Genomic DNA, 12,931 nt, shown 5'->3' with positions numbered 1-12,931 from the left:
TGCCGGTCAGTTGATCGCTATCACTCGCCGTTATGGCGGACGCTGCTGCTCACTCGGACTTGGTTGGCAGCATCCAGAAACCAGAAGTTCGTGTTTTCGAATGGTACAAGGTATACGACTTCTTATAAGAAGAAGATGTAGTCCCTCGTACTGAAACGCAGTCTCGTAGCCTTCATTTCGGAGGATCACACTGGTTTACACTTCGCAAAATAAACTTCGAGAATAAACTCCCCAAAATAAATCACGGAAAAATCCACGGTGTAAAGATAAAGCCGTAAAAATCCACGGTGTAAAGATAAAGCCGTAAAAATCAACTTATGCGATACAAACGCTTCAGATTCAAACTTTCAAAAAAGATCGTCTCTGATTGGTCGACAGGCACGACAGCCTCAGAGCAGCGAAGGCTTTTGGCTCCCGCGTCTCAAACACAGATTGCAGAGATAACAATCACAGATGGTTATCGCACTGTGGCCATGTGGATATGAATAAACCTCGAAACTTCTCAAACCATAGAAATTACGAGGACAGAGGCTAGAAGAAAAGGTGAGAGAGAGCGAATGAGGGAGAGCAAAGGGGGTGAACGGGAGGAGCCTTTCCTCCTCAACGGCACGCCAGAGCGCGGCCATATTGTAGCAGACCCTAGCGCATGTGAGCTGAAAAGCTAAATCACTTCTATAGCCAAATACGTGATCCAAGCCAATCCATTATGGGAACGCAAGATCGTGGATTCCAGGTATCAGTATCACCTTGTTTCACGCATAGTTTCACGTACTTCAAAATACACTAGTAAAGAGAAAACGGTCGAGAGTATCAAACAGTTTAATCTGCGAAAAACGAGACTTTCGTGCAGTAGGCTGCACTTCTTCAGGTTTGAGGACCTGCTACAAATGGACCATTTCCATGTTCGCGTCGCCACTGGCGACGGAATGTCGAATGTCGTGTCTTCCCTCCCCCCCCCCCAATAATGGTGACGTGCTTTTCGGACTGGGACGTTGCGTGGGAAACTACCAAGAGAAGACTGGAAGAAGAATTGCGGAAAGAGTGAAAGCGCATCCCAAGCAGCACAATGTACTGAAAGTCGAGTGCAATGGGATTGTACTCGTTACGAGACCTCGAACGTCCGCGTAACCTTGAAACCGATTATATCCCCGTAGTGAACACGACAGTCTCCCGCAGGCAGAGGTGGGCGTTTGTCCTCACGGGCCTCGCCCTCACCTCAATTTTTTTTTCGAAATTTTCCTCACCTCACCTCACCTCAAAAATTTTTTCTAAATTTTCCTCTCACCTCACCTCAAAGTTTTTTTTAAAGATTTTCCTCACTTCACCTCACCTCAAAAATGTTTTTGAAAAGTTTCCTCACCTCACCTCAAACATCACCAGAAAAACTGGCCCTCACCTCATCTCAAATATCGTGAGGTGAGGGTGAGGAAAGCCTCACCCTCGCACGCACTCGTGAGGGTGCCCACCTCTGCCCGCAGGAGGAGGAGGAGTGTCGTTGGGAGGAAACCGAGAGGTCTGCCTGCCTGATTAGGCGGCATGTTTCTCGGGAAGGGAAAGGTGGTGGAGAGGAGGAGAGGAAAGGGTGAAGTGGAAGACCGAGCGGAATCCGCTCGGGGGGAGGATAGCTGCGTCCATGGGCCGACTTCAGGGGAACCGTGCCGGCATACGCCTATTACACATCTGAGGGAAACCCAGGAAAAACCCCAGACGGCACAGCCGGCCCGCGGATTCGAACCTGGTAAACTCTGCCCGCAGGTGGGTCCATAGCGATATTTTCCACTCAAAGATGGCGTCACGCGCAACGTGTCACGTGCCCATCTTCATCGTCGTTACGGTCGTTATGAGCTAACCAGGTCCCCCAAACTCACCTCGGAAAAGCGTGCAACGAAGAAGGCCGCCACTAGATACCCCACTGTTGCCGTTCCGGATCACTTCAGCGCGCTAAGTTTAGCGGCAAAATGTTTTTTGTTGTTTCTGCGAATGAATCTAGTCTTTATATGTCCAAATAAAACGCGTGTAACAACTTGTTCTGTCGTGTTTCACTTTTTGGTCCCGTTTTTAAACGTGTTGAGCGACCGGAAGAATCTAGTGCACGGCTGCGTGCATCGCATAGCGTACCTATCGTACCAGGCGCCGCAGGCGCTGCAGTCGTCCATTTCTCCTTTGGTGACTTGGCCTGGCTTGGATTGTGCTTCAACTGGATCTTTAGCGCGCTACAATCCACGCAAGCCAACGTCTGGTAACAATGGGGTATCTAAGGGCGGCCTCCGGCATTGCACGCATCGGGATAGGAACAAATACGTGGGAAAATGGCGACCTTGGGGGACCTGGAGCTAACGAGTGGCGAGAAATTCAAAAAGGCGAGTGGGAAATTCAAAAAGATGCGTTGCACACTCCCGGACACCCAGCGTGCGCATTAGTGCAGTACTCTCTGGGATGTACCACCAGTTGGCTCGTTGAGAGCCCTAGGTTTCGGCCTAGGTCCTAAGTCCTGCCTCATCAATACAGTACCCGTGTTGATGTTGTAAACGTTTACGACTCCAGCTTCCGGACGCTGACATCCAGTTATGCGCTGTCAGCGATTTTTGTACAGCTATCAGGGAGCTTGAGTCCGGTCACCCAGTCCGCCGGTGCCGACGAAGCTGCCTTGGCGTCGGATCACTGCGGGCAGGCTAGATGCCCGCCGCGCCATTCTTCAGTGGAAGTTGGCCCACGATGTTCTTCCTCTTCGTGAGCGTTTGGGCCGTTTTCACATTTTTCGTTCTGGCGGCTGCCCGCCTTGCGGGATGCAGACTTGTACAAAATACTGCGCAAAAGTATTTAAAATAAGATACTAATACTCTACGGAAGAAGTATTTAAAATAGAGTATAAAATACTCAAAACTGAAAGTAATTTGAGTAGAGTACTAAATACTCTAAGAGTATTTAAGATACTCTTTAAAGTACTTTAGTATTAGCAGTAAGTGAAATGCGTATTCTGAACGTGGCCTTACAAATGAAAGGAATAAACTTCATCAGCCATGCATATCTTTCATTTGCAACGTCTTGGTGTCAAGTAATGCTTGGTGAACTTTAGTGAACCCAAATAAACGTTGTTATGTTCTGACCCAAAACTTCGTAATCCCTCCTGTATGTCGGTTCGGGTCTTTCAACCTCTGGCACGTGTTTGCTTTGATGACGAAGGAACTAAATGCCGGGATTTTCTTGTACCTAATCCCCTGGTGATTCACCTGGCAATATGAATAGGAAAAAGAAGAAAAAGGGGGTTAAATTCCAGTGAGCTGAAAATCTCGGCACGGCGGGAAGCGTGCTGGATATGGCTTGACGAGGAAGGAAAGTATTTTGAGTACTGAGTAGCAAATACCGAAAAAAGTATTTTAAATACATTAAAAATACTTGTCGCAAAAAGTATTGAGTAGAGTACCAAAATACCGGAAAAAGTATTTAAAATAGTGTATTTTGAGTACGTACTCAAGATACGTACAAGTCTGGCGGGATGTGTGAAACGTCCGAGCACTGTTTTAGGCGTTGCCACGTTCCTCTTTTGCTGTGGCATAGGTTAACGCAAGTATTTCAGCTCTCGACTGTCTCCTGGGCCGCTGTGCTATTCCTAGAACCGTTGCCGGTTCCGCGCAATCAGCGCAAACAATTGGCTTCGTTAATTACGGAGGTAAGCTTTCAAATTTAGATCCGTCGTTGTCGTCTTGCTTTCGGTGGCCCAGACTTCAGAGACGCAGCATTCTAGGCTGTCAGGATAGGTCTTCGTAGCCAAACCGCCCGTGATAAGGCACTGTACGGCTTCCGGGGTGCTCTCGCCGTTGGCTGACGTCTACTCGACTTTTCCGTCACGTTCAGGGTGAGTGGCAAGTCATGTTGTAGCCAGCTTCCTAGGACTCTACTGTCCTTCGCAGCGACTCTCCCGTGTTTGATAGTTCTCCCGCTTGATGACAATACACTTGCCATCCTGGAGATTGATGCGCCCAATCTTGATGTCAATATATTAATTGCGCACTGTTGGCCATACAATACATTACCTGCCGGGCTCGTCGGCAGTATCGCGTGTGGTGCAGTCTTCTCTTTTGTGGAAATTTTCTCTTCAAAATTCTCTGGAAATTTTCTCTTAAAAGTGTGGCTTTGCAGCGCTGTTTCCGGGAAAGTACTTTCCCAAAAATCTCCTAAATTTGTATTGGCAGCAAGCCTCAAGTATTAAATAGGCGCGTCATTATACCGAATCATTCTTATTGGTAATTTATGTTATTGGTGCGTTATCTTTCCAGCAGTTTCAACTGAACATCTTTCAGGCAAAAGGAAGCCTGTCATGCTCGAAAGAATGTTTCACAGAATTGCGCCAGCACCACAACCAGTTAACTCAGGCTTCGTCGTCGTCATTGCGTTCCGCTAGGGGAGCAACAGTGACGAACATTTTTATTCTAAACGCATCCGTCACACCAGCAAAGTTGGATGACTGGCTCCGACGATATGTAGCAGTCGCCGGAGACGAATTTCGCGTTTGCGGTGATCGCCGCGGTAACAGTAAAATCGAGGAAATGGGGCTCTGTCTGACCGTTTTCCAATGAAGTCCGGTGTGCGGCAAGGTTGCCCTTTGTCTCCTGCTCTCTACGCCATGGTCTTTAGTCCACTTTTGGAGTCTCTTGCAACTTTCCTCCCTTCACGTATGCTCAAACTACCTGGCTCTACAGCTCTTCCGCTTTTTGCGTACGCGGATGACCTATCTCTAATACTTCGAGATGAAGCTTCTGTTGCCGCTGTCCTAGGTGTTCTAGATGCCTATGGCATCGTATCAAATGCGCGCATTAATCGGGCGAAGAGTGTTTTGCTCTTCCTTAATGCTACCCCTTCGTGCCCTGCGCCCTTTGGAATTCCTGTTAAAGACGATGTTCGCATACTAGGGTATAACTTTAATAGTTGCGGACTGCCGCCGTCCTCATGGCTGAGGGTGCACCAGCGCAGTGTCCCCGTTCTTGCTGATCTCAGAGGTTTGGTGCTCCCTATCACGTGTCGAGCCCGTCTTGCCACCTCATGGTTTTTCAGTAAGTACTGGTACCATGGCAGTGTCGTTATTCCCCCTCGTCAGATCTTGGTAGCTGCTACTCGCACAGCTTTTCGTTTCATCTGGGGTGGCAGCGTGGAATGGGTGTCACGCGCCCGCATGTGCTTGCAGCGGGAGTTAGGTGGCCTATGGGTTCCACATATGATGACCAAGTGTCTGGCCCTTGGTCTTAAAGGTATTTTTGATGCGCTCATGGAGCCGTGCCACCCTGCCCATGATCTGTTACAGTTCCTCCTGGGTCCTGATGTCAGGTTTTTTTGGGCTTTTTCGCTGAGTAGGCCTCGATGTGAGTTTGTCACAACCCACCTCAGGGAGTATGCCTCCTCCATGCGGCGCCTGCGCGAGTCCTACCCAGGTGAACGCATTTCTACGTGGACTGTGAAGCGACTGTACAAATCCCTCTTGGGGCTTCTTCCTATGCCTCCGGCGGCTGTGGGCCTTGGTGTGCCCCGGCAGGTTGCTCGGCGTCTTGTCACCGCGGGCTGGTTCGACGCACGTCGGGCTAGCCTGCAATGGCGATTGGCACACGGCGTTTTACCGCTTCGGGACCGTCTGGCTCGGTACGGAGTCACCACTCCTTTCGGTCCATTCTGTGCTTGTCACGAAACTGTGGAACACGCGTTTCATCAGTGCCTTGTGCCCGATACGCTATGGCACAAAGTTGAAGTCCTGTTCGGTGTGTCACGCATTCTGTGGGCTATCATTCAAACGCTCTTTCAGCCTCCCGTCCCGCATCGCGATAGGAAACAGTTCCTCCTTCTGGCAGTTGAAATTAACTATCAGGTGTGGATTTCTCGCTGCATTGCAGCACAGGGTGGCCGCATCCGTAGTGTAGCAGAAGTGCTAAATCTTGTTCGAGCAGGGGTTCGCCGCGCTCTTCGTAGAGAGAGAGCTGTGCTGGGAGCTGTGCACTTTGCAAGACGGTGGCAGACATCTTCGGTCCTCTTTGAAGATGATAGAGGTACGTATGTGCTTTACTTTTAGGTGGTCAAGAATACAGTGTGCCGTTGTCACGTTCGCAGCTTTCCGCGAGTATTCGTTCGTTGCATGGTGATGTCCAGCACACATATAAATCTGGAGATCATATTGCTCTAGAGTTGGCATCTACGTAGCCTTAGTTTAGCCCGTGTGAAACGTTAGAGGGAGCCAGTCTGTGTGGCTGGTCTTCCGCTCCGATGCCAATACACGTGCGGGAGCTGTAGGTAGCTCTCCTGCTTGATGACAATACAGGGAGCTCTTCAAAGGGGACTACCTCCATAGGTGCCTCTCCTGCTTGATGACAGTACACTCCGGGAGTTGGAGACTGGTCCCCCCGTTCCTTCGGTTCCGACGTAGCTGTCTTGGAGTCGAATCAGTGCGGGCTGGGTAGATGCCCGCCGCGTCTTCAGTCTTCAGTGGAAGTTGGGCCACGATGTCCTTCCTCTTGGTGAGCGACTACACCGTTTTCACATCTCTCGCTCTGACGGTTGCCCGTCTTGCGGGATGTGTGAAACCGCAGGGTACTATTTCAGGCGTTGTCGAGTTCCTCTTTTGCTGTGGCGCAGATATTTCAGCTGTCGACTGTCGCCTGGGCCACCGTACAATTCCTCGAACCGTTGCCTGCTCCGCGCGTTCCTCGTAAACAATTTGCTTTATTAATTACCGAGATCAACTTTCAAATCTGGATCCGTCGTTGTCGGCTCGCTTTCGGTGGCCCAGACTTCGGAGACGCAGCTATATTTCGCGCTGTCAGGGCAGGGCTGTCTTCGTAGCCACATTGTCCGTGAGGAAGCACTGTATGGTCTTGTGGAGTGCTCTCGCCGCTGGCTGACGTCTACTCGCCTTTTCCACCACGTTCAGGGTGAGTGGCATATGTTCTAGCCAGCTCGCAGGACTGTACTGCACTCTGCAGCGACACCTCCGTGTTTGGATTGTTCGCTTTGTATGGTCAGTACGAAAAGCAAACTCTCCTAGAGAGTGTTGTTATCAAGCATGTGGGACTGCAACGTAAAGTTAGTGTCTGTCGAAAGGCGACTACCTCCATACGTAGGTCTGCTGCTTGATGACAATACATCTTCTCCTGCTTGATGACAATACACGAAGGAGCCTCCGTAGGTAATTCTCCTGCTTGATGAGAATACAACGATAGGAAGACGACGAGGTGGCAAGACGTGCACTGCACTTCGTTTTAGGGCGACAACAGTACTGTTTTTGAAATGTGATGTGAGAGAGCTTTCATTTGTCCCATCCTACAGCTGGCAATACGAAGACATGCACTGTCGCTGCTCTGTTATAGGCCTAGTGGAATTATTTCCTTTAACTTTTTTCACGTTCGTTCCTCGTAACTGCAACTGTTTTGTTGAATAACTGGGTGCGAAGCCGTGCCTCCCGTTTGAGACAACGGGCTATGATAAAATGCGCGACAAGAAATGTGTGCTGGTGTTCAAATGTGCGAGCACCGCAGCGTTACTTTGGAAAAGATATGTTGGATGAGTGTAAACTTGCCGCGCATGGTAATGTTCGCGGTGGGCAGAATAAAAGGTACGGCTATTATGAGGTGGTAATGAATGATTTGGAAGCAGTGAGGTTGCTTAAGGAGGAGGGATCGGTTGTGATTGGGGGGAATGAAGTTGATGTGTTTGATTTGGGAGTAAAGATGAAGAGGGTCACGGTGTTCAGGTACCCGATTGGTTATCCTCACACAGACTTAGAGAAGGAACTGAGGCGATACAGAGTTGTAATGGGTACGGGATTCCTTCTCATGGAGCTTAGAGGGGAACTATCCAGCTTTTTGACGGTGAGAGGGACACGCGTTGAATGTCTGTACCACGGGGTTACACGAAGGTGTGCTGAGTGTGACTGTAAGATCCTTAGATGACAGTGGTATCTCTCCTTCTATGAAGGAGAATGTGGGAAGCGTAAGGCAGAAAAGGGAGAGGAAACGGAACGTCCCAGCTGACGTTAGAGTTTCGGTGTGGGGAGGAGCTTCTGATCCTGCTCATACTTCGTGAGTTTCCCACGAGAATTTTCCTTGTTTTGGAAACACGGACACGGAGGGGAACAACGGTGTCGCTGAGGATGTGGGAAATTCGGCGGATGCGGATGGTGGCGATGAAAATTCGGTAGATATGAAGGTAGGAGATGAAGGAGATGAAGGAGATGAGAAAATGAGCGGGCACTTGAGGAAGAAAGTGCTTTCTGAAGGTCTTTCATCAGGTTCATCATGAGAACAAGCAGGATGCTGAGGATGACGAAAGCCAGGTTAGAGGAGGAGCCGGAGGCAGTATGTGGAAGGGTGTAGTTTGGGTGGACATCAAGAAAGTTTGAGGTGCTCAAAAGTCGCTCTAGTGATGAATATGTCGGTAGTTCCCGAAGCAATTGTGTAGTGCTTCTAAAAATAATAGAAATAAACCGACACAGAATACAGAATTTCATAAAAATGTAATTCTGTGTCGCTTTATTTTCCCACCTATCATGTAAAGCCGTCGAGCATATGAGATAAGTAATTAAATAAATACATAAAATAAATAAAAAAAAGTGCAGAGCGTGTGGGTGACAGTAGTGACAGGAGTGATAGAGGCATGGCACTGAAGAGCAGGACGGTATGGATACCTTATGGATTCTTACATGGATATGGAACTTTTTAAGTAACAGAAAGCAATTCGTGTTAGTTAACAATTCCCCGCCTTCATTAGACCGAGTAACTTCCGGAATCCCTCAGGGTTCGGTTATTGGCCCCCTGTTATTTCTCATTTACATTAATGACCTTCCATCTGGATTGACATCTCGTATTCGCCTATTTGCTGATGATAGCGTCATTTATCGTCATGTATCAAGTTTCGTCAGAACAAATTGCTCTCCAAGATGACCTTCATAAGATCGCTTCCTGGTGCTCCTCATGGCAGTTACCTATTAACACCGATATGTAAACCAATGTCGTTCACGCGGTCCACCCCACATTATTTCAATACTTTTGTGGCTCGTCTCTGCTTGAACACGTTACCTCTTATAAATACCTCGGGATTAATCTAAGTAGCAACTTTTCTTGGTCCCATCACATCTCTCACACTATAGCTGCCGTTAATCGAACCTTGAGATTCCTTCGGCGGACTCTGACACTGGCCCCAGTGTCGGTGAAAAAGTTAGCTTATAAGACATTCATGAGATATGGGACCCTCATCAGGAGTACCTCATAGACTCTTTGGAGAAGGTTCAAAACCGGGCCGCCCGGTTCATAGCCTGTGACTATCGTCCCGACAGCAGTGTCTCTGCGATAAAATTGAAGCTCGGTTTAACCACGTTGACCCTTCGTCGTAGGATTTCTACTCTGCTACTTTTCCACAAAACCTTCCACAATATCTTCCTCTACTCCTCTATACTGCTGCTCCCAAGCCATATATCTCACCGCGTGGATCATGCGTTTAAGGCTAGAGAATACCGATGTAATACTCAGCGTTTTTCCGAGTCTTGTGTTCCGCGAACTTGACGTTGGTGGAACGATCTTCCTCGTGACATTGCTACAATTAGTGATCATTTGACTTTTAAGCGAGCAATCCACGATTTATTCTGCTCGCCCTAGTTAATCCTCTTCTTACTCAGCGTCTCATCTATAACTTTAGGTGCTTTGCTGTTTGTGCCTTGTGACCTTGTACGTATATTCTTGCCCATTGTATCCTATATGGGATGTATCACGTGCCTGACTTTTTCTTATGTTCATTTGTCTTCATTGTTCTGCTATGGTCCTGTTGTACCCGGGCCTTTGAGGTACATAGAAGAAATAAATAAATGAAAAAGGTTGTAATATCACCACTTTCCTCCTTTCACAGCAGACTGTGAAGGCAATCATCATGAAGATGGTCATCATTATTCTGTTCCTTCTGGTCGCTTGCGGTGAGTATGGGTGTCTCCTTTCGTGCATGATGAGCTGCACTGTATAAAGCCCCTTTCCGCCCCTTCCCCCTTTTTTTTTCGGAATAGCAAGCCGGCTCTTTGCCTGGCTAACCTTTCCTTTCTTTTTTTCTTAATAAACATATCCCCCCCCCCTTTCCGCAGGCGCTTTTCCGAAGCCTTGCCTCATCCTGCCTTACAGCCTTCCATCAGGGCTGCTGCCCAAGGTAAGGGCCTATGAAAGTGATTGGGCTCACAAAAGTGCAGTGGGTGCTGAAATGCTCGGTCAAGAAGGCTAGATATTAAAAGTGCGTCTAAATTGTCGCTTCCATGGGAGCCGGAAGGACAGGGTCACATCCATGCCGTCACGTGGCTGAGGAGGGATATTTCTATGTCCAAACGCGTAGCGGGGCAGGTAGGGTAAAGCGTAATCGGAGCTGCACCGTTTGCGAGCAACCCTGTCAGGTCGGATGCCACAAACACTACAGAGGATCAGGCCTATGGATGGATGGCCAGTGAAGGTAGCGAGGCAAGCCCCGCACGTACTTTTGGGATATACGCATGTACGCGATATCTTCTCTGTAAGATCTTCCTCGGTGCCGGGACGGGAAGCCTTTGCTTTCCAGCGGCACGGTTGATCATGTTTACCGCGTATGAAATGTTGAAGCCACGACATGGAGCAGCCTCACTTGCAACATAAATAAGGGATAAGTCGTAAGGAACATAGCAAGCATTCCGCAGGGACACAGCAATCTGTATGCTTTGCGGTCCTTTTGCCGGGAAGATTTTTTTTCAAAAATCCAAATGTTAAACATCCAAACAGTTAAAATCCAAACAGTTAACTGTCCGCCATTTTGCTTCGGTCTGTCGAGTTTCTGTAATGATAAAGTCACGTATGAACGACAGGACACGAGGCAAGCGATGTAGTGGTAAATATGAATTGCCCATCCATTTATTTATATATTTTTATTTATAACATTTCTTTCGTTATTTATTTGTTGAACAAATTTGTGTGAGATGCGCAGATAGTATGCCGAATTTAAGATAACCTGCGGCGAACTTAGGAAAAAAAGGAAGTCAAGTTTAGTGGAACGAAGCAACCAAGGGAAAACAACGCCTTCCATGGCCAGCGAATGGTGGCTCCCTTATGGTAACCCTTCTTCGGCTAAGTCCGATCCCCCCTGCATTGAGGATCCCTTTTGGAATGTTCAGGGTTTTGTGAAACAGGGGTTCTCAGCTCCTATGCGAAGGGGTCGCCGAGGAAGATCCACCCGCTCGGCACTCGTTGTGACGTCAACAGTTCACACCCTGTCACGAGTACCTCTGTCACACCCTGTGAAACTTCACTGCTCCAGTGGTCCGATTAGGATTCAGTATAATAATTACGACAGTCGTGTTCAACTTAAGAAGGAAAAGAAATCTAAGGGCCAGTTCTCACATGGAGATGTCCGACGCGGCGTCGTGAGCAGGCGGCTGAAGTAGAGGCGCCTTTCCGCCGCCCCGTCAGCGCTCACGATTTTCATGTTCCCACCACAGTGGCATTCCGTCGTCCAAAGCAGACGAAAAATCAGGAGGCGTGGCCTTTCTGTGGCATCTAATTGGTCGCCAGTATATCGTTCTCGGCAGTTCTCGCCGACGTCGTGAAAGAAGTTCGGCATGGCAGTTTTTTTGGCTCGACGTCTCTCCTCTCCCGACTCCGGAAATGCGCGTCTATGTAGTTCCACCGCTGGCTCACGAGGCCGCGTCGGGCGTCGCCAAGTGAGAACTGGCCCTAATCCGTCGACTACGTACGCCGTTGGAGATACCGACAGGCGATAGCGCGCCAGAAGACTACTGCAGCGCCACCATGCGCCATCAGCCGCTAAAACGCGTTTAATAAAAACATTGCGCGAGATCCACGCAGAATGTATCCGTTGGTGTCGCTATCCCATGGGTTTTCAATTACCGTACACCATCGTTATAAGTCGTACGTTACGCAGTATACATTCAATGTACATTTTTCTTTTTTTCTCGTGCCGGGTAAGCCTTGAGTGACTAAGTAACCATCCCGGCCCTCCCACTGCATTTCTTCGAGCCGCAACGGGAGGAAGAGTTTTTTTTTTAACGTAAATACCATACAAGTGCATAGAGTCAACCCTCCATTCGTCAATCGCGTTTCTCGGAAAATCGTTCGTACAATGTCGGGCTGTAGTTCCGAATCGAGAATGCATTCGAGCAATGCATACACGACTTATCCTTGTTATGTGTTTGCTCCTTGACTTCCTTGAGCACCGCCTCTCTTTTTCGCTAGGGGAGCAGAAATCACTGCGTCAGTGGTCTAATCGGTAGATATGCGTCAAGTATGGGCGCGTTGCTATAAGGAACCTCGTGTTTTCAGCGAGGGATGAGGATAATGCAAATAGTGTAAATAATCACAACCATTTGGTTCTTCCGTCGAATTTCGCCTGATACGTGTACATTCGAATGGCTGCTAGATTGTACATATTTTTTAGCATATTTTTACATACTTATAACGCTAGTTTGCACGCACAGCATCTAGGTTGTTACTGTGTCCCATGAAAGTGAAATGCAATCTGGGTAGTTACTTGTGTAATTAGATAATTACGTTAATAAAATATTCTGAAAAAGTAGTGTCCATTTTGTTCCAACAACCTGTAGTTGTATAGTTGCAATATATTTTCATTTATTTCCGCGTCAGCGCCGCGAAGCAACTGTGGCTATGAGCAGCGTACAGATGTGGACAGATGGAGAGAGGACAGCAGGAAGGAGTGGGAGTTAGTACGTGTCTTGGGCCGACTTCAGGGGGAACTGGGCCGACATTCGTCTGGAAAGTCTTCGGAAAACGCAGGGAGAACATCAGGCAGCGCAGCCGGTGAGGGGGTTCGAACCCGCGTCACGTCCCAGTCTGGGCGTGGAAAGTGATCATCTTAACCCTCTGTGCCACGGGAGCTGACTGCAATATATTGATCTGTATATATTTTGAGGGAGTAACTT

The sequence above is a fragment of the Ornithodoros turicata genome, chromosome 1 (assembly GCF_037126465.1).
Source record: "Ornithodoros turicata isolate Travis chromosome 1, ASM3712646v1, whole genome shotgun sequence".
In the NCBI taxonomy this organism is placed as follows: Eukaryota; Metazoa; Arthropoda; class Arachnida; order Ixodida; family Argasidae; genus Ornithodoros; species Ornithodoros turicata.
The sequence above is the reverse complement of the archived record's forward strand: the minus strand, read 5'-3'. Positions refer to the sequence as shown.